Source organism: Nycticebus coucang, chromosome 8 (genome assembly GCF_027406575.1).
Source record: "Nycticebus coucang isolate mNycCou1 chromosome 8, mNycCou1.pri, whole genome shotgun sequence".
Taxonomy (NCBI): domain Eukaryota; kingdom Metazoa; phylum Chordata; class Mammalia; order Primates; family Lorisidae; genus Nycticebus; species Nycticebus coucang.
The window spans coordinates 68,109,727-68,136,126 of NC_069787.1; the positions used below are offsets into that span (position 1 = coordinate 68,109,727).

General features: G+C 38.9%; 1 protein-coding gene across 20 annotated transcripts in view; it reads right to left on the bottom strand.

Moving 5' to 3' along the window:
* THRB (thyroid hormone receptor beta) overlaps positions 1-26,400 on the bottom strand; it is a 381,781-nt gene that overhangs the window by 225,230 nt on the left and 130,151 nt on the right. For 2 of the 20 annotated variants that reach the window (XM_053598960.1, XM_053598964.1), the window contains one exon: positions 10,977-11,066. The exons of 16 other annotated variants lie outside the window; for them this stretch is intronic. The gene's annotated coding sequence lies outside the window, so the exon portion shown is untranslated. The remainder of the gene's footprint in view (positions 1-10,976; positions 11,067-26,400) is intronic. 2 more of the 20 variants (XM_053598963.1, XM_053598965.1) reach the window with 1 other exon arrangement.

Below are 26,400 nucleotides of genomic sequence, written 5' to 3' on the forward strand. Positions count from 1 at the left end.
TTTGTTCAGGGGAAGCAGGGATAGAAAGTGGGCAATAAGGCTGCAAAGGTAGAAATGGGGGCAGAGCTTGAAAGATTGGATTCTAATCCCCGCAGACTGGAGTTTTGTTCTGAAGGCAATAGGAGACATAACGGTTCTGAGCAAAGAGTAACATGGTCCAAAATTGTGCATATAAATATTACACTGATAGAAATTTGAGGGACAGATTAAAGAAAGACAAACTGGAATAGGGGTAATTAATTAAATGTCGACCTCTGGGAATTCACAATCTCTTTAACTAATTTATAGAAGTTTGTACAAGTGCTCCATTTCCTGAGACAGCACACAGCTTTCACACTGTTCAATGGAGTCTGTGTCCCCGATCCTATCAAAAAGTTTGAAGCACCAGGAAAAAGGAAGCCACCTAGACAGCTTCTATTACAATTTCTTTAATGAGGATCAAAAATGTAACAGTGGTAATGAAAAAGGACTAGACAGATATAAACACTTATGAGACACAACCTAAACAAATATTCTAGATAAACATGAACAGAAATAAAACAAGAGCAAGAGATGCCGAGAGGTTTAACTCTGGGTAACATCCATTTGCTATTCCTTTCCCTTCCTCTATAAAATGGAGGAAGCAACTCATGTTTCCAAGATACCATAAAGATTTATTAAACTGAAAACATCCAAGATAAACAGAAGGCATAGATATCATCACCGACCCCTCCCGCATTCATCACTGATATTACTAATCCAATGCAACCTTTTCTTACTGTTGACTCCAAATGCAATCTCCAAATTCTTCTCAAACAGCTCTGCAGACAGCCCCTGCCAATTGATTCAAGACGAGACTTTTATGCCATCTCTGCTTTCATACTTTTTTAGACCTACTATTTTTATTTATTGTATTGATTGGTCTTTAGTTTTATAAAGATGAAGTACAAGGAATGGGTATGTTTGGCAAAAATGCATTACATGCTAATATGATCTGTATACAGGTGTTTATATGTAAGTTTTCCACATGTGGAAAATTTCTTTACATACAGTTTGATTACTAGCCAGATCTTCCCCAAGTTCATGAATCCATGTAATGTTAACTCAAAGCAAATTAACAGATTTGAATTAAGCTGAATTAGGAGACAAAACTTCGCTTGCATGAAAACTTACTCTATTATCAAATTGTCATAGTAAAATTTTAAAATCAGCAGGTCATCACAATCAACTATGAGTGACTTCATTGTTTGGAAAATTCTTAATTCCAATCCTTGGCAAGTAGGTATATAGTTATTACCACAAGTCATCTGTCTTTCAAAGTTTGGTGACTCCTGAGTTGGCATTTGAATGTTCCTATGGTCGTTTTCTTACTTTGGGCTGTTTTCTATCTGACATTTGAAAAGAGGTGTTGCTTTTCAATATAGATCCATAATAAAGACAGATTCAGATAAGCCCAATTTGTTTTCTACTTGCAGTCGATCAGCAAGAAAATTATAACTGTCCGTATCAACATGAAGGCTTTTCCTGCTCACTTCAACATCAAATTCAAAAGGACAACCTGTTTAATTCAAAACAAACCCTTTGGAAAATTTTCTAAATACAAAACTATTCTCATGAAATTGGAAAAAAAAGCCTCTAATGTAATAAATTCCCAGAAGTTAATTATTTGACCATGATTGACAATAAAAAGTCTGTTTTAACCTGTGACGCACATACCTCTATATACCTATGTGTATATGTACATCCTACTGAGACAAAAGCTCTACAGTGCCCTGCCTCCAGGTTGCACTTGTATGTTTTCTATTCTACCCTGTTCTATGTACTATTTCATTTTTGGAAAAGTTAGTAATGACTTGCTAAATTGATTTCATTACCCCCTACTAGGGCCCAACCCACAGTTGGAAGAACCTACTGTAGCAAAATGACTACAGCCCTCTCACTTTTTTCACCAATGTAAACATATCCTTAGAAGACCAATCCTGAGCAAGTTAGAAGGGGAAGAAAAAAGCCTCCTGGCTTGCTCCCTAGTATCCAGGATGAAGCCAACATTTGCTGAGCCAACTTTTATAGTTTGTGGTTGACAATGACTAAAAACTGAAAGGCAGAGATCAAATCCTCACTTTCCTTCTCAACACATCTCTTCCGCTGGGTAATTTATACCTCGCAAGAATCAAGCTATTCAGTGTTGCTGTCATTTGCTGTTCTTTTTCCAACAGCAATGGAAACAGGGCATTGGTTTACTGCCTTCCCTCTTAGGTAGCATTAAATTATTCTTTGTCCTACCCCTGTAAACAAGGATGGCATTCACCACCCTAGAGTGCTACCCCCAGAGGATCCCCAAACAAAGCATGGCAGGGAAAGCACTCCCCACGAAGAAGCAACAGCAGACTCTGCGGTCTGAGGTCGCCAGTCTGGGTGATATACAAGAACAAGCTTTGTTTTTTTTTTTTTATTAAATCATAGCTGTGTACATTGATATGATCATGGGGCATCATTCACTAGCTTCACAGACCGTTTACCAAGTTTCACATATACCCTTGTAAGATGCACTGCTGGTGTAATCCCACCAATCCCCTTCCCTCTACCCACCTTCCCCCTCCCTCCCCTCCCTTTCCCCCTTCCCCCTATTCTTAGGTTGTAACTGGGTTATAGCTTTCATGTGAAAACCCTAAATTAGTCTCATAGTAGGGCTGAGTACATTGGGGTACCTCTTTCATGTTGACATGGATGGAGCTGGAACATATTCTTCTTAGTAAAGTATCTCAAGAATGGAAGAGAAAGTACCCAAGAACAAGCTTTGTAACGATTCTTTACAGCAAGGGAACACATTTGGAACTAGAGCAACATAATTAATAGTAAAAACAGACAGACAAACCATAAAAGCCTCTATATCTGTGTAGTATTAACCAAAGTGAAGATATTTATTTTAAAAATTAAAATCTCTTTTCTAAGAGAAAAAAATTCTCCGGCTACCAAAAATTGTCATACCAGAGATCCTTTGGGGGCTATTTTACCGGTCCTCTGTACTGGAATATTCTTTCTTGCATATGTTTCTTTTGATATTAATCCACTTTTGACATTTACCCACTTACTGTGTACCCATCCCCACACCGCTTCCCATCAAACTAGTAAACAATTAGTGAGTATCTCAAAAGCTTGAAGTTTTTCATGTTCTTTTTTATTATTTTTTTATTGTTTGGGATGCATTGCGGGTACAAAGAATTAGGTTACACTGATTGCATTTGTTAGATAAAGTCCCTCTTATAATTGCATCTCGCCCCCAAGAGATCTGCCACATACCGTGACCTCCCACCCCCCCTCCTCTCCTCTGCCCACTTGCTTATTCTCCTACCACCTCCCTTGTGTTAGCTCATCTACTGCCTTCATATTAGAATAAAATACATTGGCTTCTTGCTTTTCTATTCTTGTGATGCTTTACTGAGAAGAATGTGTTCCACCTCCATCCAGGTTAATACAAAAGATGTAAAGTCTCCATCTTTTACATTCTTTTTTTTTTTTTTTTTAAGATAGTGTCTTGCTCTGTCGCCCAGGCTGGCGAGTAAGGGAATGATCACAGCTCACTGTAACATCAAATTCCTGGGCTCAAGCAATCCTCCTGCCTCTGCTTCCTGAGGAGCTGGGACTGCAGGTACATGCCAGTATACCTTGCTCATTTTAAAATTATTTTGTAGACACAGGGTCTTGCATATTGCTCAGGCTGATCTCAAAGTTCTAGTCTCAAGCTATTCTTCCACCTCAGCCTTCCAAAGTGCTGGGATTACTGGCATGCGCCATCATGCCCTGCCTTTTCATGTTCTTTAATCCAGCATTTCTACTTCTTGGAATTTATCTTGAATGATCATGACTGTACACGAAGGTTTAGTGACAAGGATGGTCACATGGTGTCATAAAAGCAAATGGCTAGAAGAGTATATAATTAATTACTAAAAGTGGTAATCTTGGGGAAGTTTGTTGGTACTCTATCGGTGACTTAAATTTCAGTCAGTGTACTTACCTATATTTTCCAAAATAAAAATAAGACCCATAGGTTGAAAATAACACATCTCTGCTTGATACAGAGACATTGGCAAACCCCCAGGTGGAAGATTTTCAGAAATTCAAGTGAGTGACTCTTTTAGAGAGTGCCAGTGCTCACCTCAGAGTGCAGAATAAAGTTAACGGTTCACTCTGTGCCTCATGTTCTGCAATAGGAAAATAACAGTACTGAATTTATCGAGTTGTGATGAGGACTGAATTAAATAAATTAAGTGTTAAGATGTATAAACTGCTTAGAAGAATGCTTGGCACACGAAACGGGCTGTAGGTGCCAGCTGTTATTGTTACTGCTATGCTAGCCCAGCGAATTGGCAAATAATTGCCTGGCTCTACACGCATGCTGAACCCAATGCCAAGGCCCAGGAAAAGATGGGTTGGTTTAAGTGTTCCTAAAGTCATGCTCCAAATTTGAAGTGTCAAATGGGGCACGAGAAAACTTATTGGTCGTGGTGATACTTTAACAGTGTATACATGTCCTAACTTACCCAATTGTGTATTTTAAAATCATTCCACTTATTTTATGAAAATTAGACCTGAGTAAATGAAGATAAAGACTTTTTCACAAAGTGATCCTGAGAGAATTTGCCACTAGCAGACCAACACTAAAAGAATATTTAAGAGTATACGTTCAGGAGGAGAAAGGTCCCAGATAGAAGTCTGGAAATATGGGAAGAAACGGTGAGCAACACAAAGGGTAAGTGTGCAACAAATTTAAGTAAATATTAGCTGTTTAAAACATAAATCGTAATGTCTCATGGGGTTTAAAATGTATATAAAATTGAAATGGAAGGCAATAATGCAGAAGGTGGGAGTGGCTGACGGGTCTAAAATGCTCTAAGTCTCATGCATTTTCTGGAAAGTAGTCAAAGTCACCATGTACACTATATACTGACAAATTAATGATTTGATCTGTAATTTCTAGGGTAAGCATTAAAAGAAGAGCAAAAGAATAAATGCCTAAAAAGCCAACAGAGGCAATTGTTCATTGATTTAAAATAAGGTAACATAGGAAAGGAACATAAAAACACGAAGCAGTTGGGTAAAAAGAAAAATCAAATAGTAAAGTGACAGATGATAACCCAAATAATTACATAAAATTCCGATTGATTACTTCAAGTTATATATATACATATAAAAAATTATATATTTGAAATTATATATGACATATACATATATAGATTATGAAATATATATTTACATATAAATATATAAATGTATATATTATTTTTTAAAATCCCAGTTAAGTGCTGCTTAACTGAGACACACTTTGACTATAAAGACACACAACTTGAAAGAAAAAAAGATTGGAAAAATACATATAAATTATATTAAGACCAGACACTGTGAGTTTAATGGCAAGAGAAATTACTAGAGACAAAAGAGAGACTTTATGACAATAAAAGAACCAAACCATAGAAAGCTATAAGAATCCTAGATGAATATACTGAATTACCAAGTCTTAAAGTATAAAAAGCCAACACTATCAGAACTAGAGAAAGATATAACAAAATCTACAATCTTTGTGGGATATTTTAACAGACCTCTCTCAGTTATTGGTAAAACAGGCTGTTAAACATAGTAAGGATATAGATATAAATAATGTAATTAATAAGTTTGATAAAATTGGTATATTTAGAAAATGACAACCCAAAGCTACAGAATAACCCAGAATGCACATGGAACATTTACCAAAATTTTCCATGTGCTGGACAATAAATAAGTCTGTATAAATTTTAAGGGACAAAACTCATACAGAATATGTTCTATGACCACACAGAACTTAAGTAGAAATCCATGATAAAACACTCACTAAAAATTATATAATTTGGAAATTAAGCATTAAACTTCTAATTAACCTATTGGTCTAGGATAAAGCATGATGGAAATTAGACAATATTATTAATTGAATTATGAAGAAAACAAGACATCAAGTATGCAAGATGCTGCTCGTGCTGTGTCTGGAGGGAAATTGCTATCTTTAAATGCATGTATTAGACGAGAAAAAAGCTTGAAAATCAATGATTGAAGTATCCATTTCAAGAAGCCATGAAAAGAACACCAAATTAAAGTTGATTAAAGTGGAACAAAGAAAATAATAAAGGGAAGAAATTAATGCTCAAGTTAAAAATGGCTTTTTTGAAAAAGCTAATAAGATTAATAAGCCCACAGCCAGATTAATCAAGAAAAAATATGAGAAAGGAAAACCTTATAAATAGGGAATGAAAAGGGGAATCACTATAAATCCTACAGACATTAAAAAATGAAGAGGATCTATAAACACCTTATGGCAATATTCAAAATGTCAACAGAATGGGAAAATTCGCTAAAATAGGAAAACATAATAAAGATGCAAACAGTTCTATATTCATTAAAGAAATTAAATTTGTACATAAAAAATTTACTCACACAGTATTCTCAGTAATGAGACATAAAAAATGTACATAAAAAATTTACTCACACAGGAGTGTAGGAGTCCTATACTACTTTATTAGTGAGCTGTACCACATACTCAAAGGAAATACCACACCACTCTCACATAGTTCATCTGGAGTATAGAAGCAGTGGGGTCATGTTCCAACTCATTTGACGAAACTCATTTTGTGAGGTCAGCTTAGCCTCAATCCCATAACAGAATAAGAACATTACAAGAAAAGAAAATTATAAACTAATATCTCATAAATTCAAAAGAAAAACACTGAACAAAATATTAGCAAACTGAATTCTGAGACATTTTTAAAAGGTTGAGACATTACAAGGAAGAGAGATTTATTCTAGAAATCTAAGATTGGTTTAAAATTAGATAATCAGTGTAAAGCATCCCATTAATAGAAAAATGGAAAAAAGCATATGGTCATCTTAAGGCACGCAGAAAAAGTGCTTGATATCCTTTAGATCTATTAATGATAAAATACTCCACAAATTAGGTATATTGTACATTTTAAAAGCTTCATATTTTCTTAATGCCCAGCATCTCCATCAGTAGCCTGTGAATACTTTACCACACAGGTGCACCCTGGGTTAGGCTGGTACCTGCCACAAGTCCCCGTTCTTGCCATTCTGTTACTTAGGGACATTCAAACATGCCAACAAAATCCCCTACAGTATTTCGCCTATATATGCCATCTTGATCCCATAAAGGCTCTTGTAGCCCATCCTCACTCTGTCCAGACTTCCCATCTGCTTGGTGGAGCCTGCTTCCCTGGTGCTCCTCCCATGTGGCTTTCTGTGTGCTGTGCTTTCCTCTCTAGGACCTGCAAGTGTAATAAAACCTCTAATTTCAGATGCCTCTCCTAGTGTATTTCTGTAGCCCTATTGAAGTGACTTTTAAAGACCCCCTCCCCCACTGGGGGACTTGTTCTCTCATTTACAACACATGAAGATTGCAAGAAAACTTTCTCAATCTGATGGAACTCTAGGAACTCTACAGTAAATATGTTACTTACTGAAAGCTTCTCATGAGACTAGGAATGATTCAAGGATACCTTCTATAATCACCTCTATTGAACATTATACCAAAAAATCTTAGGTATTGCAGTAAGGAAAACAAAGACTGAAAAAAGGAAGATATAAAACTATGATCATTGTTTAACAACATAATAAGGTATGAGGAAAGCCAAAATACTCTACAAACAAATTATTAAAACTATTAATAATTCATGAATTGAGCCATGTCCCTGTATATAAGATCATATACAAAGTTCAATCAGAGTTCTACATGCCAACAACAATCAGAAAATAAAATTTAGTAAATTAATTATACTGTTTCTACTAGCATAACAATGTCAAATACTTTAAAAGATAAATTTTAAAAAGACACGCAAGACTTCTACATGGGAAATTTATAAAACTTTACTGAGAGAAAATAAAGGGGAGAGTGGAATACAAGGTCATAGATTAGAGGACTCAATATTGTAAAAATGTCCATTTCCCCCAAGTTAGTACAGTTGTTAGATTTACTATACAGTAATCACTATCAAAATCCCAATAGTTTTGTAAGTTAATAAATTAATTCTAAGACTTCTGTGGAAAAGCAATGAGCCAACGATAGCTAAGGCTGCACTAAAGGAGAAGAACATTGGAGGACTTGTCACTGTGAGTTAAACTAGGACAGGCACATAGGTCAGAAGAGCCCCTAAGAGAGTCCAGAAACAAATCCTCAAGATTATTACCCCTGATCATCAAGGGTGACACTGCACTGCAGGGAGAAAATGGCAGTGATCTGAGTAAGTAACGGTGCACCAACTGGATATCCATACCAAAAAATATATTTTTTGTATCTTACTTCACATAATACAGAAAAAGCCATATCAAGGGGATTATTGTTCTAAATGTAGAAGGTAAACAGTAAAGTTTCCAAAAGATAACACAGTTGAATATATTTATGATTTTGGGGTAAACAAAGTTTTCTTAAGCAGATAGAAAGAGCACTAACCATTATGGAAAAAGGAAATGAAGAAGAAAATTTAAGAAGGAAATAAATAATAAGAAAAACAAGAATTAGATTATATAGAAGTTAAGAACTTCTGTTCACCAAAGGACAACATTATGAGAGTGAAAACTGGGCAATAATATTTGCAATATATATGACTGACAAAGGAATCATACCCAGAATATATGAACTCTCATAAATCATTAAGAAAAAGACAGGCAATCCAATACAAAATGACCAAAACACTTGGATATTTCACAGAGGAATACAATCAAATGCAAATAAGCATGTGAAAAGTGCTTCATTCTTTATCAGGGAGTTCAACTTAAAAACACAACCCATAGCTCATAGGGCGCTGGCCATATACACTGGGCTGGTGGGTTCAAACCTGGCTCAGGCCTGCTAAACAACAATGATAAATACAACAAAAACATAGCTGGGTGTTGTGGTGGGCACCTGTAGTCCCAGCTACTTGGGAGGCTGAGGCAAGAGAATTGCTTAAGCCCAAGAGTTTGAGGTTGCTGTGAGCTGTGACAGTATGGCACTCCACTGAGGGCAACATAGTGAGACTCTGTCTCAAAAAAAACAAAACAAACAACAAAAAAAAACAAGGGTAGTGCCTGTGGCTCAGTGGGTAGAGCGCCGACCCCATATACCAAGGGTGGCGGGTTCAAACCCAGCCCCAGCCAAACTGCAACAAAAAAAATAGCCGGGTGTTGTAGCAGGCGCCTGTAGTCACAGCTCCTTGGGAGGCCAAGGCAAGAGAATCTCCTAAGCCCAGGAACTGGAGGTTGCTGTGAGCTATGTGACGCCACGGCACTCCACCAAGGGCAATAAAGTGAGACTCTGTTGCTACAAAACAAACAACAACAACAAAAAAAACCTAAAACAAAACAAACAAAAAACCAAAAACCACAATGAAATATTTATACACATCTAGCACAGCCAAAACCCACAATGAGATATTTATACACATCCAGCACAATGGCTACAATTAAAAATATGGCACTACCTAGTGTTGGACAAGATGTGAAGAAATTGGAACTCTGATACATTGCTGATGGGAGTGTAATCATTTTACCTTTTCTACAACATATCCTAAAATTAAATAGACATTTATTATGAACCAGGAACTCCACCCCAAAACCAAACATGTACACATGTTCGCCAAAAGACTCATACAAAAATGTTCATAGCTGCACTTTTCCTAATAAGTTTTCAAATGCTGGAAACAACTCAAATGTTCATCAATAGCAGAACGGATTAAAAGTTGTAATATATGCCCACAGTGCAATCCTAGTTAAGCAACGACAGTCTTATCAACATAATATTGGCCAAAATAAGCCCAACACAAGTAAGCATATTCTACATTAGCCCATAATATGAAGTTCAAAATAAAGCAAAATTAATCTCTAGCATCAGAACACAGAAGATTTCAATCTCTTTGGGAGAGACTGGGTGGGGGCATGAGGTGAGTTTCTGCTTTTTGTCAATTTTCCATCTCATGACCTAAATGGTGGTTACATGAGTGTATTTACTTTGTGATAATTTATCAAATCGTCTGTTAAACGATTGGTATACATCTCTGTGTGCAGGTTTTGCTTTAATAAATACATTTATTTAAGAGATACAACATGTGCATTTCCTACTTAGCATTCATAAGGACGTGGACACATGTGGTAGGGAAGGTGATAGGATCTAAAGCACACCTTGGGGTACGACTCAGACATTGTGCAGATTGTAGGATGATGCTGTCCTCATGTATAAAGTGGGGGAAGGGAGGAGACCAAAAGAAAGAGCTGGAAGTTAGTAAGGTTTTCTGTAATAGGTTATATAGTATGTTACTCATTTCTTCCTCTTTTTTTTTTTTTTGTGTGTGTGTATAGTTGTAGATCAGCACCAACTGTATAAGTAATCAATTTCTCCTCTTTCACGTGTCTAGAGAACACATCCCTAAATCTGCATAGGTTTGTATGTTCCTGAAACATACAGAGGGTGCCAAAAAATGTGTATACATTTTAAAGCTCAAGTCACCTTTGACTTCTGCTATGACAAAAGATACAAGCTAACAAAGGTTACCGGTGTTATTGGTTGCTTTAATACAGGTTTTTCCTTTTTTAAAACATGTATTTATTTTTTGGTACCTTCTCTATTAGACACTCGATAAAGTTAGTGCATGAATAGTGGTACACATTTGGCTGATTTAGCGGAACTCCTGGCTTAGTGTTAGTGTCTAGTTTTGTTTTCCTTTGTCTTTTCTCCTTCTGTTCTACTTTCTGTGACTTTCTTACCGAGTATGTATCTTTATAAGTTGTTTTAATCTTTTCCAGAACAAGTCCTTAAAAAGCACTTTCCAGGTTACACAGTAAACCAGACAGAGCAGAGCCAGGAGAGGAAAGGTCATCCCAAGGCACCGGGACTAGGAAGCTTAATACCTGTAAGACAGACGCTTCCTATCCCACCTCTGTCTACAGCACAGGACACATGAGAGCAGGTGGTGACTGGAGCTCACCTCTCACCTTTCGGGGAACTGTATATACTCTTGCTTTCCATGAAGTTCTCTTGCATTTCCGACAGATGGGTGTGAGAGAGCCGGCTCATTCTGAGAAACACAAAGACACTTTTTGAAAGAGGAACAAAGGTTTCTGCAGCTGACAATGAAGAATGGTGTGAGCATCTATGCGCATCACTGTGATAAAGGAGTTCACGGTCTTGAGTTTCCTTTATCTCGCTTTTCAGGGTGTAAAGTCTTTCTCAGGCTATTGAAAGTGTGCGTCTACAGAAGAGCTAGCAAACATGTTGGAAGGAACTCATTCAGGCACGTGAGAATAAACCTTATCTTTCTAACACAGGAACAAATTTCGCCTTCATAAAACTTTTATTTTAAAACATTCCCTTTGGTCCTATTAAACAAAAGTTGCCCTACAAAAGGTTCTTGGATCACTTGGTGGGCCAGCCAACCTGACTTATCTTCAACACCCAAAGGAAAGAAAACATATTTGGGGCCAAGAGCTGTGGTCTCAGTAATGCTGACCCTGTAAGCCCAGGGCTGTGGGCTAATGAAGGGATAGGAAGGCGAATGGTCATTTCTACAGCCAAAAGGAGTCAAAAATGACAAGGAATTTAATAGGGCTGAACAGATTAAAAGACAAAACTGTATTTGAAGATTTACATGCACAGATGTCTATGGGAGCATTTGCCTTAGTAATATGAAATCAGAAGCAGCCTCCAAGTTTCAAACTGAGGTGGGTGGTTTTAAAAACTGATTGTGCACCCATTAAAACTAAAACTCACAAACAGACAATGCAAGAAAGCACCACAATAAGAGGTTAAATGAAAAAAGCAGGATGAAGAAATTGTTCACACAAAATAGAACTCAGCCATATTTTTAAAGCACATAACATATATTACATAAACATAGAAAAAGATTTGGAAGAGACTCTCCAAATTGAAACAAGGAGTTATAAACACTGGCCAGTAAAACGGAATGAATATTAAATTTATTCTTTTCTTTGTTTTCCAAATGCCTACTGTAGACATGGGTTGCTTCTAAAGTTAAATAAATAAAATCTATTTTAAAAATGTAATGATTCATTACCTTGTAAACCTTAGCTTTTTCGTTTATTGACTTAAAAAAATACAAATGAAATTTTGTCCATCTCCTCTTTCATGACAACTTCTGGAATTAAATTTCCAGCTCAACCCAGGAAGATACAACGCATCAGTAAATCATATACAAAGTGAAATGTAACGTGGGCTCTTTACTCCCTGAGGATATTTGCACGAAGGAAAATCAACTTAAAAAAAAAAGCAGCTCTTACCAGAAACATTCTTTTTCTTATATATTTTTTTTATGTGGGATGTGTGGAGTAGTTTAAAACTGTAGTCCATAAGTAACATTAAAGGTTTAGATGGCCTAGCTGAAAGCCCACACAGCCAGCAGAAATGTCACACAGCCATAAATTCTTCTAGTGTAGTTCCCCAGTCCTACGGCAACTAATGTTGCCCAGCTGGCGACAGGCAAAAATGAGCAACAGACAAATCTCTATAGATATTTGGCAAAATGAAGGCAGCATAAAGAAATGAGGCTGCCATACTCAGGCTAGGACCACAGGATGCTGTGTGCTGTTCGCAGGTGTATCAGTACACGTGCTAAAGAGAGCGCCTTCACTGCTCTGTGGTTTCTGGTTACCATGCCAGTCAATATGGTATTACTAAAGGCTTGGTTTTGCACTGGCAGACACAGGAAAGAAGAAGGTTATTTATTTCCCTGACTTTATGTATTTGGTAAATAATTCCATATGGTTAAAAAAATTAAGGAAAATACCTATATAACTTTGTTATTAGCAGGCAACGTGAGACTCTGTCTCCAAAAAAAGGTTTATCCCTTAATTTAAGTAATACAAAATTTAATAAAGCAGGTCTGCAAAGCAAATTTTAAATACTAAGGTTTCAGTAAGCCCTCTCAATGTCTTGCTAAGCACTACTACACATTTTAAACTATTTTTTAGTAAGGTGGATGAATACACCACCTACCATATGGTAGTGACGTCCTGCTTTCAATGAAAGATTTCTAAATAAAGGGTTTTAAAGGGACTTCAAATGCTATTCCAAATTGGGCAAAGATATGTTTACTTTGGAAAAATACATGAGGCATAATGAGTGACCAGGACCTCTCCATGGTGTTTTCTTATGTATAATGGGAAAGTAGACTGTTTCAACATCTTAGAACATCTTCTGATCTTAGGCTAAGTCGTTTGCTACTGACTTTGGAACTGACACTTGGGCCACTGAGATTACTCCCTGGAAGTAAGATAAGGGAACCTAAATAGGGCATGGGGAAAGAAGACCAAAGTTGTGATCTATCTGGATTTCTTCTCTCAAAGGGAGAATTGCAGCATTAACTCATGAGTAAAAGTGAAGTGAGCCAAACTTTCAGATTAATCACAAGCACCTGGTTTGGAAACGATCTTTTGACTCCACCAGGGCTGTGAAGACTCCTGAGCATCATTATCTGATGACTTCATCCTCAGGCAGCTCTGATCCCACTGCATGGAGGCTCTGCCTGATTCTCAGAAATTCCTGGGATCACAGAAAGCTCGAGATGGGTGGGTGAAGGATTTCTCCATAAGTGTGCACTGACATAAATAAATAAAACAAGTAGGAGAAGGGAGAGTTCTTCCTTAGGGTAGAATGGACGTGAACAGTAATGGGTGAAAATTTGAAGAGGAAAAAGACATTTGCACAATCTCAAGGTATTTCCTCTCAAATAACATATATTAGTTATAAAGAGGAGAATAGGAACTTGACAATGAGAGAGTCTGGCAGATAGCACCTTAACCAGGTGAACAAAACCAGTACTCGTATCATCAATAATAGAGTAAACTGATATCACAGCTTCCTGGTAGGATGTGCAGAGAAGGACGCGAGACCATTACTGTGGCATTCCTTCCAAAGTTGCGTCCAATACTGAGGAAACATCAGAAATCCAAACTGGAGATATTCTCTAAAAATATCGAGGTCAAAAAAATACCAAGAAAGGCTGAGGAACTATTTCCGAATAAAGGAGACTAAGAAGACTTAACCAAATGCAACGTGATATCCTGGAATGGATCCTGACTGGGAAGAAGAATATCAAAAACATCATTGGACCATCGACAACATTCGAATACAAAAATATCAATTACTTAATGTCAACTCATCCATGTCGAGTTTCCTGGGTTTGATAACTCTGCTGAGGTTATGTAAGAGGCCCTTCTAATTCTTAGGAAACACATATGATATGAAAACACCATCTTCTCCACCGGGAATGCCTCCCTGGCCCTACCAGAGAGGAAGGCCACTTGGGGGTCAGAACAATTGGGAAGTGAGGCTCAGTGTATTCACCTGGAGGGAGAAAGGATGCTCACAGGTGTGCATATGGATAGCAGGGTCAGCTGGAGGATTGGGGGAGTTTCTGCATTCTCAGCACTTGACCATGTATACAGAAGTCTGGCTTACCATGGAAATGCCTAAACTTTGGCTTTATGAAAAAATATACTCATTCCATTCCAGTGGCTCCCAAATTTTTAACTCATTCCAGCATCAACTCTAGAGTCTAAATTGCAAAATCTCCTCTAAATATCATCTAAATCAGATAGGAGTGAGACTTGAGGCATGATTCATCCTGAGGCAGAATTCCTCTCCAGCTGTGAACCTGTGAAGCCAGACAAGTTATGTGCTTCCAAAATTCAATGGTGAGAAAGACATAGGCTAGACAGTCCATTCCAAGAAAGAGAAATAGGAAAGAAGGAAAGGGGGAAGAGTCTCAGGCAAGTCCAAATCTAGCAAGGTACATGGAATCAGATTTTAGGTTTGAGAATAATCCTCTTTGGTTTGATGCTTTGCTCTTCAGGTCCACTGGAGAGGCCGCTAGCCCCCATAGCTCTGCAGGGCAGTCCTGGCCCCAAGGCTTCTGTGGAAGGCTTTCTGTCCTGCTGAAACTGAGATGGTGGCCCTGATGCTCTTTGAATTATCTTTGGGGGCCCTTCTTCCCTTATCTTAAAAGAATCGTGCAGGTTTACACAGGTGTATAGTCTGGCTCTGTAGAATCCCAGAGGTCCGACAGCCTTCCTTCATCGTCCTGCTTTGTTCCCTTTAGCTCAGACTGGCGGTGTCTTTGCTGCTACTCATGTTCCCACTTCTACTCCTGGCTGTGCTGAGACCCCACCAGAACTGCCCTTAAAGTCTGCAATTCGAGCATGCGCCTCAGAACTCTTCCACCCTCTACCCCTTATCCAGCTCCAAAGCTCCTTCCACATTTTTAGATATTTGTTTCAGCAGCACCCCACTTCTCAGTACCAAAAAAGTCATCAGAAGGGTCAAGTCAGTCCCGACGGGGTAAACTGAATATGTAAACAGGTAGGAACAAACGCTGAAGGAATTGAGGTTTTCCTTCTCCTGCGCTCCTAACTCCTAGCACCAAAGACGGTCTCTGATTGTCAGTCCTAAAAACTTTCTCCTGGGGAGATGGGATACAGGAAGGTAGAGACATACAATAAACCATTCTTTAATAATTTGCAGTGCCTAGTTATATTTCTTGGTGACCTCTTGCCAACAATTTAATCAAAAATGTAAAGGCTTTTATTTATTTTGAGGTGCCTGGTCTAAAAAGTGAACTCAAAGAAAATAGTGTGGTAGCCACCAGCTCAATTTTGTTGGTTTTATCCTACCAGTTGCTTTATGTTTTTGTTTTTGCCTTTTTCTTTTTTTTTAACAATAAAAACACACCAATATTGTAGGCTCAAAATCTCAGAGGCAAAAGGCGCACTTAGAGGTATAGGCAAATCCCCAAGTTATAAAGATCTGATTTTCATACAATTTGCACTTACAAACGGAGACTATTACAGGTAATAGGTAAATGTATCTGTTCCCACTTACATACAAATTCAAGTTAAGATCAAACCCACAGAACCTATCTTGTTCCTACTCCAGGTACTGTCTGTAATCTCATTCAAATTCCTCTCTCGCAGTTGGGGAGAGTGAGGAGCAGAAAGACGAAGTGACTTCCTCAGTCTCAATCTTGTGCCAGGACAAGACTCCTGGTCTAAAGAGTATGTGTATACCATGAAAAATGAGTCTCCCAGAGCTGACAGCCACCAGTAGAACCTTATTTATTCTCCCACAAATGTTCCTTCCATGCACCTGCGTTCAAACCTGTGAGTCTTTTTTTTTTTCATAGAAGACAGTTCAGATTATAACTCTACCTTGTTCATTTTGTTTGGTACTTAATTTAAACTCTTTCCAGGCCAATTTCTTCCTTTTTCTAAATGGGTTACATTGTGTTCATCGTTCTTCTTCCATCTAAATTTATTAAGCCACTGCTCTAGTGACAGACTTTTAGATTGTTTGCTGTTCTTTGATATTATGAAAAATGCTGTGCTGGCTGAATGTATGTTTTTCAATTGTGTACATCCGTTCATGCACTTCTGTCATTTGTTTCTTTTTCTGAAAGGGTCCTTCATTAGCAACCACGCCCCTGTCATTCATTATCCCCTTGCCCTGCACTGGTTTCCTTTGCAGAAGGTACCAGTCCCTGAGAAAGGATGTATTTGATTGTTTATGTTTTTGTTATTTACATCTGTCAACTAGAGTGGAAGCTCCACGGGGAACTTAGTTTTATTCACTCCTACATTCTTAGCCTCGAGAAAGAGACTGGCTCCTGGTAGAAGCTTAATAAATAGTGGATGAATAAATGAATGCATACTTTGCACATTTTACTATTGGATTATTGGTCTTTTTCTTATTGATTCTTAAGAATTCTTTATATAGTAGTTAAGTGAGCTTTTGTTTGGCATTTAAGTTACCAATATGTTTTCCGGTGTGATGTTTGACTTTGTTGATGACCTTATATTTTTGTCATAAAGAAATATCTATCATTTACTCAAACATAGCACATGCCCTTTATTTTATGGCTTTTAGGTTTTATGTCTTGCTTAGAAAGGCCTTATGGGCTCCAGAGTCATTTTTAAAAACTTGTCTGGTACTTCAATGGCTTCTTTTTATGTTGCAATCTTTGATTCCTTTGGAATTTATTTTGGCATTAAGTAGTGGATATGTATTCAGCTTTATTATTTTTTCCCAAACAGCCAGTTGACCCAACATTAATTAAGGAACCATTCATCCTTTTTTAACTATTCTGAATGCTGTCTTTACCATATACCAATCTCATAAATATTTACATCTCTATCTCCCAGTCTCTATGCTCTTTGGTTCACTTGCTTGCCTGTTCTTGTGTTGGTACAAATTTGTTTTAACCCCCTTTGTTTTATAGTCTATTTTAACATCTGAATAAGACTGGGCCTTCCTCATTGTCCCTTCCACCATAATTTTTCTGTCAATTTTCACATGACTATTTTTCCATGAGAGCATCAGAAGCCACTGAACCAGTCAATCCTCTCTTCAAAAAATTCCCTTCCTATTTTACTGAGATTAGATTATCATACAGATTCTTTAGGAAGAAATGGCATAAACACAAGAACTTAGCTCTTCTGACTTTTGAATGTTCTTCATGCTCTCCCAATTTCCTTGATACACACAAACAAAATTTAACTTTCTTCAATGGGAAGATTGAATATGACTCTCATACCAAAATTTAAACCTTCTGTTCCAGTTATCTGTTGTAAAGCAAACCATCTTCAGATGGTTTTAGTGGCTTCAAACAGAAGCTCTTTTCATTACATCTGATTTTGTGGGTCTGGAGTTCTGACCAGCCTCAGCTTTCACATAGCATTGAGGAGAGCTGGTGGCTGGTCTGGTCTGCCTACAACATGGCTCCATTTACTTGGACGACACCTTGGCAGGGATGATAAGAAAGCTGAACTCAGCTGGGATTATCTCCCAGGGCACCTAGATGTAGCCTCTCCAGTATGGCTGTCCCAGGGCAGTTGGGATTCTTAGATGGTGGCTCAGCCTCCAAAAGCAAGTGTTCCACAGAATGAGATTTCTCCTCGAATGGCCCTGCCTCAGAAGTCACAGCGTGTTTCTTCTGCTATTCCCCATTGACCAACGAGGTCACAAGTCTGCACAAATTCAAGTAGCGGGACATAGATGTCCAGCTTGTGACAAAAGAATGCCAATCTTAAAACCATGATCATACCTTCTATTAGTAGAAAACTAGACAATTTTCCTATTAGTTTAATAACTCAAGACTTTTCTACAATTTCCTTCTATCCCCCCCATTTCTTTCACTGATAGAGAATTATATTTAATTTTTAAAAACAAACTTTAAGTTGACTAGAATCCATTGTCCACTTAAAGAGACAGTCACAGCCTTCAGCATGACCTTGGCTTGACCTGTCCCTTCTCCTGGGTTCTTAGAGCTTGCTGAGGTCTCCACCAAAGGGTGGCAAAAACAGAGAATGTGAACTTGAATTTATCAATTTTTAAAGACTTGTTATTTGGCAGCAGTTTTGCATAAAGGCAGGAAGGAAATTAAAACTAAAAGTACATGTTTGAAAGATTAACTGTGAAACTCAACCACTCATTACAAAGAACACCAGAGCTGGCCATTCTTTCTACTAACCCAAGGCCTGATTTTAAAGACCTCTTAGGTCTCCTGCAGTAATCCCCTGTACACCTTCCTGGATTATGCCCCTCTCTTCCAAATTCCAGTGATAAGAGCAACACTTATTGATTATCTGCTGTGCTGGGTACTTGATACAGGTTTTGGATTGCATTTAACCCTAACAGCACTCCAAGATCGGGCTTTGGTATAACCTGGGAACATGGCTGCTCAGAGAGAGCACCTGCCAAGTTCACAGAGCTAAAATGTAGCACAGCCCATTCTGTACACACTTGCTTCTAAGTGTGCTCAGTAGGCCAGCGGCATCAGGGGCACTGGGAGCTCATTAGAAATGAAAAACTCCAGGTCAAAACTCAGACCTACTATTTTCAAGAGTTGCATCTCAACAAGACCCCTGGGTGAAGGACTTTTACATTGAAGTTTTTGAAGCACTGCTCTGTGTCCCTGGTTCTCCAAACATTCCTACACACTGGAATCCCATGAGAATTTTAATTGATGTCAATGCATAATCATTATTCAGAGAGATTTTTCCAAATTACTAATGCTAAATATCTTTCCTCCCTCCCAAGTCCAGTGTCATTGGTCTGGGGTGCAACATGAGCATCAGGAGTTTCCAAAGCTCCCCAGGTAGTTCTAATATGCAGCAAAAATTTAAGACTACTGTATTTGGTACTAAGTATCTCCTTTTATCTTTTATGGTTTTGCCATCATTTTTATACACATCTTATGTCCATAACACAAGTATATTTCATACATCAGCTCACTTTCCAGGGTCGTTCCTTGCACGAAGTATGTACTCACTAAACATTTGCTGGTATTGCTGTTGTTAAAACGGTGTTTTAATTGGTCTGCAGTGGGGCTCTGGCACCAGTAATTTTGAAAAAGCACCTCACGTGATTCTTTCACACAGCCAAGGTTAAGAGCCACTGGGTTGGCTCCTCCAGCTCCAGCTGATGGTTGCTATGGAGAAATTTGGGTGGAGGAATGCCAAGTGTTCTGATTTTTGAAGAGTTTTATAATGAATATTGACAACATATTTAGGTATTTAAAAAACCCATGTGAGGGGGCAGCACCTGTGGCTCAAAGGAGTAGGGAGCCAGCCCCATATGCTGGAGGTGGTGGGTTCAAATCCAGCCCTGGCCAAAAACTGCAAACCCCCCCAAACAAAAAACACCTGTGTGAGAAAAATACACCACATCTGCGGTTTTCATGTGCTAGCACATGCACGAGCACGTGTTAGGGAAGGGACATGGGACATGCAATAGATGTAAGGTTCTGTGTGTGGAGATCCATGACCCTCTCAGAGTCTGATTATTATGGATGGCACCATTGCTGTGGCCTTAGAGAACACACCCTATCATCATTGCATAACCATCTAACTTAAAAAAGAGTCACTATATTGTTTCTGTCAACGTACATAATACGCAGACCAAAATAGAGATTTTTGAAGTCTTGGAGAATAATAATCTATGCCTCGTTTTGTATGCCATGAGAAGCCTAGATGTGCCAACAGAACCAGGAAATGTGAAACAAAAAGATGGGGGCAGTAGGCATTTGAAGTTCTGGAAATAAAGGCGCTGTAGGAGCAAGCGACTACTGTTGAATTTTACCCACTGCCTGAGCACCAGTGACGAAGCAAAGCTAAAGAAAGAAGATCCCACAAGAAAAGCTAAGACAAGAGATAAAGATATGAAAGAGAAACATCACGGCCAGAAAATAAGTTTTCCATCTGGTTTCTGCATCAGAGCGGCTCCTTACACCTGGGTCTGATGCTGGAGCTGCTGAACAGTGAGAGCGTTAGTGATGCTCCAGCAGCGCGGCTGACTCTGCCCGGGGGCGGAGCCCTGGCATTCCCGGTGAGGCGCCCAAGGAGTTGCATTTGCCGGCACCAGCACGTCCTGCTGATCTAACTCAGGAGCAGGTGATCGAGGGCCTCAAATCTAATAGTACCTGCACATACCCTTACCTTTGTGTCATGGCCAGAAAAGAGACAGTGACAGAGACAGTGTCGGCCTCAAAATAACCCAGTTACAACCTAAGAATAGAGGGAAGGGGGAAAGAGGGGGAGGTAGGGGGAGGTGGGTAGAGGGAAGGGGATTGGTGGGATTACACCTGCGGTGCATCTTACAAGGGTATATGTGAAACTTGGTAAATGTGGAATGTAAGTGTCTTGGCACAGTAACTGAGAGAATGCCAGGAAGGCTAGGTTAACCAGTGTGATGAAAGTGTGTCAAACGGTCTGTGAAGCTAGTGAATGATGCCCCATGATCATATCAATGTACACAGCTATGATTTAATAAAAAATAAAAAAAATAAACAAACAATGATAGTAATAGCAATAGTGATGATGATACTTTCTACCCCCAATAATGATAGTGGCTGTCGATTACCGAATGCATAGGCTGGGCCGTGCACGCACTGTGCGGAACACCTTCCGAGTATAACTCCTTTATGGCCACGATGACTCTTTTAAAAGAGAAGCCAGATCTTGTTCTCCCCTCCTCACAACCCTTCAGTGGCTGCCTTACTGCATTCACCTAAGAGGCTAAGTCCCTGCCAGAAGCTACACAGCTCTGTCACCCCTGACCGCTCACACCCTTCCCTGCCACTATTCTCTCTCTGTGCTCCCGGCCTACGCACCCCAAGCCCCTGCCTCAATCCATCCCACGCAGCCTCGTGAGCCTCCTGCTGTTCCTCAATCTGAGGCCTTTGCTAGCTGGCCTCCTCACTCTGGGCCTCTTCTCAGGTTTCTCACACCACCCTGTTTAACGCCGCACCTCCCTAGTCCCACATCTCCCTTTTTCTTCCTTTTCTCTCCATAGCACTGATCACCTAGTATCCAATATTTTACTTATTGATTTTTTTTTTGAGACAGATCCTCCAGCTGTCGCCCTGGGTAGAGTGCTGTGGCATCACAGCTCATAGAACCTTCAACTCCTGGGCTCAAGCGATTCTCCTGCCTCCGCCTCCCAAGTAGCTGGGACTACAGGCGCCTGCCACAATGCCTGGCTATTTTTTGGTTGCTGCCGTCATTGTTGTTTGGCCCCCCGGGCTGGATTTGAACCCGCCAGCTTGGGTGTATGATGCTGGCGCCCTAGCCGCTTCAGCCACAGGCACGGAGCCTACTTAATTGATTTTTAAAAAGTTGTCTCTCATCCAGTGGATGGTCAGCTTCACGAAGGTGGATTTTCTTGTTTTGTTCAAAGTGGAATCCCCAGTGCCTAGAACAAAGCCAAGGACACAGCTGGCACTCAATAAATATTTTTAGAATGAGTAAGTAAATCATCTTCAATCCTCACAACCACCATGAAATACTGGGCTATCATTATCTCACTTTAACAAGTGTGGGATATGAAGTTTAGAGATATTTTATTTACTCAAGATCACAAATAAAGAATTGCTAGAGAGTAGACAGGAACAGAGACCATCAGTGATGGGTATACATTTGTGACTCGCCTTGTTATTTTAGCACTTTTGGGTCTTTCTTAAAATATAATAAATGTGACAATTAGTATCAACAAGTGGAACTGTACTGGGTATAGTTGGGGTTAGGTAAATGGCTGGGAACTAGTGAGAAAATGAAGGGAAAACTCCTAAGTTGACTATTTTTATTTCTTTCACATAGGATAATTCTTAACTTTTAGAGCAGTCAATACCATTGCTTGGATGATCATTTGTTGTGGACATGGATCATCTGAAGTACTATGGTGACAGGAAATAAATCAAAGTTGAGCAAATCATATTTCCTTAGGCATATTCAGATATTAAGTTGCTTAAGAAGTTCATCCAGTGAGTGCCAGCTGTAGGAATTAAGAGTGCAAAGACACTAGGAAATTACCACTGGAAACATGTCCCCAGGACTTTTAAAGGCTTCTACAGGGAGCTCATTAACTCAGTTTTTAATGTTTCCAATATTCCCTCAACCAAGAACAAATCAGATAGAAGGAATTCATGCCAAACACCGGGTGCCTGAGCTGGCCGCTTGTGCCTAAAGCCTTGGGGGCACTTGGTAAATATTAAGCAATCTACTTGAGCCTGAGCTTTTGGTGGGTCAAAGTGCTTAGTCCATGAGGTATTCATTTTTATAGTGTTTGGCTAAATCAAAAAGCAAAGTTCAAGCAATAGAAGATTAAAACATTTTCTCTGGACCAAAAAAAAAAAAATCAAATATCTTTTGAAAGTTGTCTGGAAAAAAGACATTTAGGTGGTAAACAATTGCTGGCAACTATGGGATGAGTATGTGTGATGGACAAGAGTTTCTTAAGTCTTTTATATGATTTAAAGATTTAAATAAAAAAACAACCAAGGGACTTGACATTTTAATCTCATTAATTTCATTTAATAAGTTTTATGATTTTCAGAAAATCATGTATGTGTACTTTGCTAGTGGCAAAGTCTAAACTTCTATGCTTAGAACAAAATTACAAAAATGTGGCAGTGTTCTGCCTCTGACATGCATAAACACCCTTAAACAATTTGCTGTTATTTTCCATGTCTTATATAAGTCCTTCCTGTACTTCATTGGAGGGATGGGAAGCCACAGAAATAATATAGGTTCAATTCATGTATGTAGAATGACTGTCTTTATCTTTTTTTTGCAGTTTTGGCCGGGGCTGGGTTTGAACCTGCCACCTCCGGCAAGGGGGCTGGCGCCCTACTCCTTTGAGCCACAGGTGCTTGAACTGCAAGCATTAAAATTCTACCCAAACCTTATTGAAGCAAAATAAATACTAGGTTGAGCTATACAGGTTTTGCCACTCTTCATACAAATGTCTGTTTATTTAGGGCTTCTTGGTTAACCAATATTTGAAAGGCATATGATGGTAGAAAAATAAACCAGAGACATAGCGGGCAGCTTTGGAAATGGTGCCAGGGCAGCATGAGGGCAATGTAAACAGGTGTGTAAGAGAGATCAGTTACAAAGAAGAGCCCCTATCGTTATCCTCAATCATGTGATATGTTATTGAAGCACTCACTTGATGGTGGTAACCTAAGTGAGGTAATATAGCGGTTAAGGATAGAAGGAAATCACATTTCTCAATGTCAGGGATTTCACATTCTAGCAGGCGTCCTCAAACTGTGGCCCGCGGCGACATGAGGCGGTGGGATTGTATTTGTTCCCGTTTTGTTTTTTACTTCAAAATAAGATACGTGCAGTGTGCATAGGACTTTGATCATAGTTTTTTTTTTTTTAAACTATAGTCCGGGCCTCCAACGGTCTGAGGGACAGTGGACTGGCCCCCTGTTTAAAAAGTTTGAGGACTGGGCGGTGCCTGTGGCTCAAGGAGTAGGGCGCCGGTCCCATATGCCGGAGGTGGCGGGTTCAAACCTATCCCCGGCCAAAAAAAAAAAAAGTTTGAGGACCTCTGGGAATTTCCGCACAATTATTTCTAAACCTCACAATAATCCTACAAAGTAGGTGTTGTTTTTCTCATTTTAAAGACGAGAAAACTGAGAGTTCAAAAGGTTAAATAACTTGTTCTGTATCATCTACATAGTAAGCAAATCAGAGTTCAAACTTAGTTCTGATTCCAGATCCCAAAATCTTTGTGCTTCATCATCTGCCTGAAAATAAGACAAAATAATTTGATATGATTTACACTGCAATTTAGGGGAAGGGCTACTCACAGCGCCCCTGTGAAAAACTACAAAGATGAAAATAAGTAAATAAACGAAACCAGCTTCTGTAAGTTACACCTTTATAGGTTCAAGTGTGCCTCAAGATAAAAATGGTTGAAAAACACTGTTTTAGACAAACAACTGAGAACACTGGGTCTTGAAAAACTCTCTTTATGGAGATTTTTAAATATTTTTTTAAAAATTTTAGATTTTCTTTAGAGAAATAAAAAACAAGAAAATGACATAACTTTTCAGTCAGATGATAACTTACAGACATGTATAAACGTATGCATAAATACCTAGATTTTTTTTACACCAGAATACCTATTTTCAAAATATTTTATTCATGCCAGTATTTTATTTCCCAATATGTACAGAATATGCTGGAAATGGATTCTCTACCCCTTCCATGTTAGAGGTAAACAGCCTTATTTAAAACTATATTTATAAACACTATGTTTATAAGAAAAATCATTTAGTTGCCACGTTTATTAGCCTGACCCTTTTTAGTGTAGTAATATAATTTCCTGCCTTCTTCACCAAGAGTTTTTGGAAAGAGTGCACTAGCTCAGCAGAGTCACTGCATCCAGTTCACCCCCTACAAACTTGCAGAGGCTGGAGAGTGGACAGGAACAGGCACAGGGCAGAACAGGCACTCCCTCTGCCCATGTTTGCAAGCTGACAGACTGCAGAGAGGAAATGATTCATGCCACAGAGTCTCCAGCCAACTTTGTGTCATTGGACTTTATAAAAACAAATAAACTAAAGCTTTTCAACTGACTAGAACTGCTTAAACAACTTTAATAACGTGCTTGCTTTATACGGGCCCTTGGCAGTTTAATCTTTAGAAGCTTGGGCTATAGATAAGATACTTTGTAAAGGCAAACCCATTAACAGCTCATTATTGTAAATTGCATCAATACTTTGGGAATCACAAAGAAAAGTGACAAGTGTAAACAAGATGGTCAGCTGTCATAGGGATACTCTTTATCAACTCAAAACAACTTATTTGATTTTCTTAAAAACCTTGATTTTATTTTTTGGAGTTTGAGAGTTTTAAAAATTGCATTGTACACTTACTTTATGGCCATCTCATCAAATAACATACCTTATGCTTCTTACGCCTTATATCTCTTTTCTTAGTGACTACTATTTTATACAGCTTTTGGAAGCTCATGAGAAATACGAATTCATTTAGAATTAATTTTTGTCTGATTAATAATCTCAGCGTATTGGCAAAAGCAACATAAAACAAAGTAACTTTCGTCACATTTGGAAAACTTAAGAGAAGGAAATAAGAAGTTCCAATCAGTTTGGTTGTGACCTCAACCAAATTTTTTGGCTAAAAACCTGAGCATTTGGAAAGTTGGAATTATTTCATATGGCTACTTCCAACATTAATTAGTTGAGCTAGGTACATTTTTTTTCCATATTGAAAGCTATTATTGCCTTTTCCGAATTCAAAAGCAAACCACGTCTGACAAGTATAGGTGTATTTAAAGTACAATGCGATGAAATATTTGAAATTGGAGCTGTTCTTGGAAAACCAGACCATAGAACCACCACACTTAAGCGTCTCTCTCTAACTCAGATGTGTCAATCAATGTAGATATCGGTGCCTCTGAAGACCACACCATCCAGTGCCAGTTTGGGGGCAGTAGAGTATACAAATGACATGTGAATGGTACCTAAAGCTACTAACCACATGAAGACAGAGCTAATGCTATCCTTATAGAACGGGCATTCTCCATTTGTCTTAACGACAACTGTTCTTTGACCTACTGGTACTTGGACAGAGTGTCAATTTTAGACTAGAGTGAGGTGAAGCAGGAGTGAGCCAAGTTCCTCTCTCACATTTCACCCTTGCACCCCATGCCTGGGGAAGGTCATGGCCAAGTGGCAGCCCTGGTGGGAGTGAAGGGCTGAGGCCTACCTCCTGCTGCTCACTCTCTTCATCCATGTCTGTAACCCCCAACTTGCCTGTCTCTTTACTTCCTGGAAGATGCGGGCTCTGATGAAGGATCTAGAAGTCTAGTTATTCTGCCACTCATCAGGCCTTCGGGTTGCAAGTCTACTTTTTTCCTGTGAATATACAACAGCTGCCCACTTTTAAATAATGCTAACCAACATTTGCAAAACGAATGACACATTCCTAATAATTTCTTTGATGAACATGTACTGAGCACCAGGTGTGTGCCGGGGACCAAACTGGGGGCTGAGGAGACAGAGCTGAGCCAGAAGGCAGAGTCCTCAC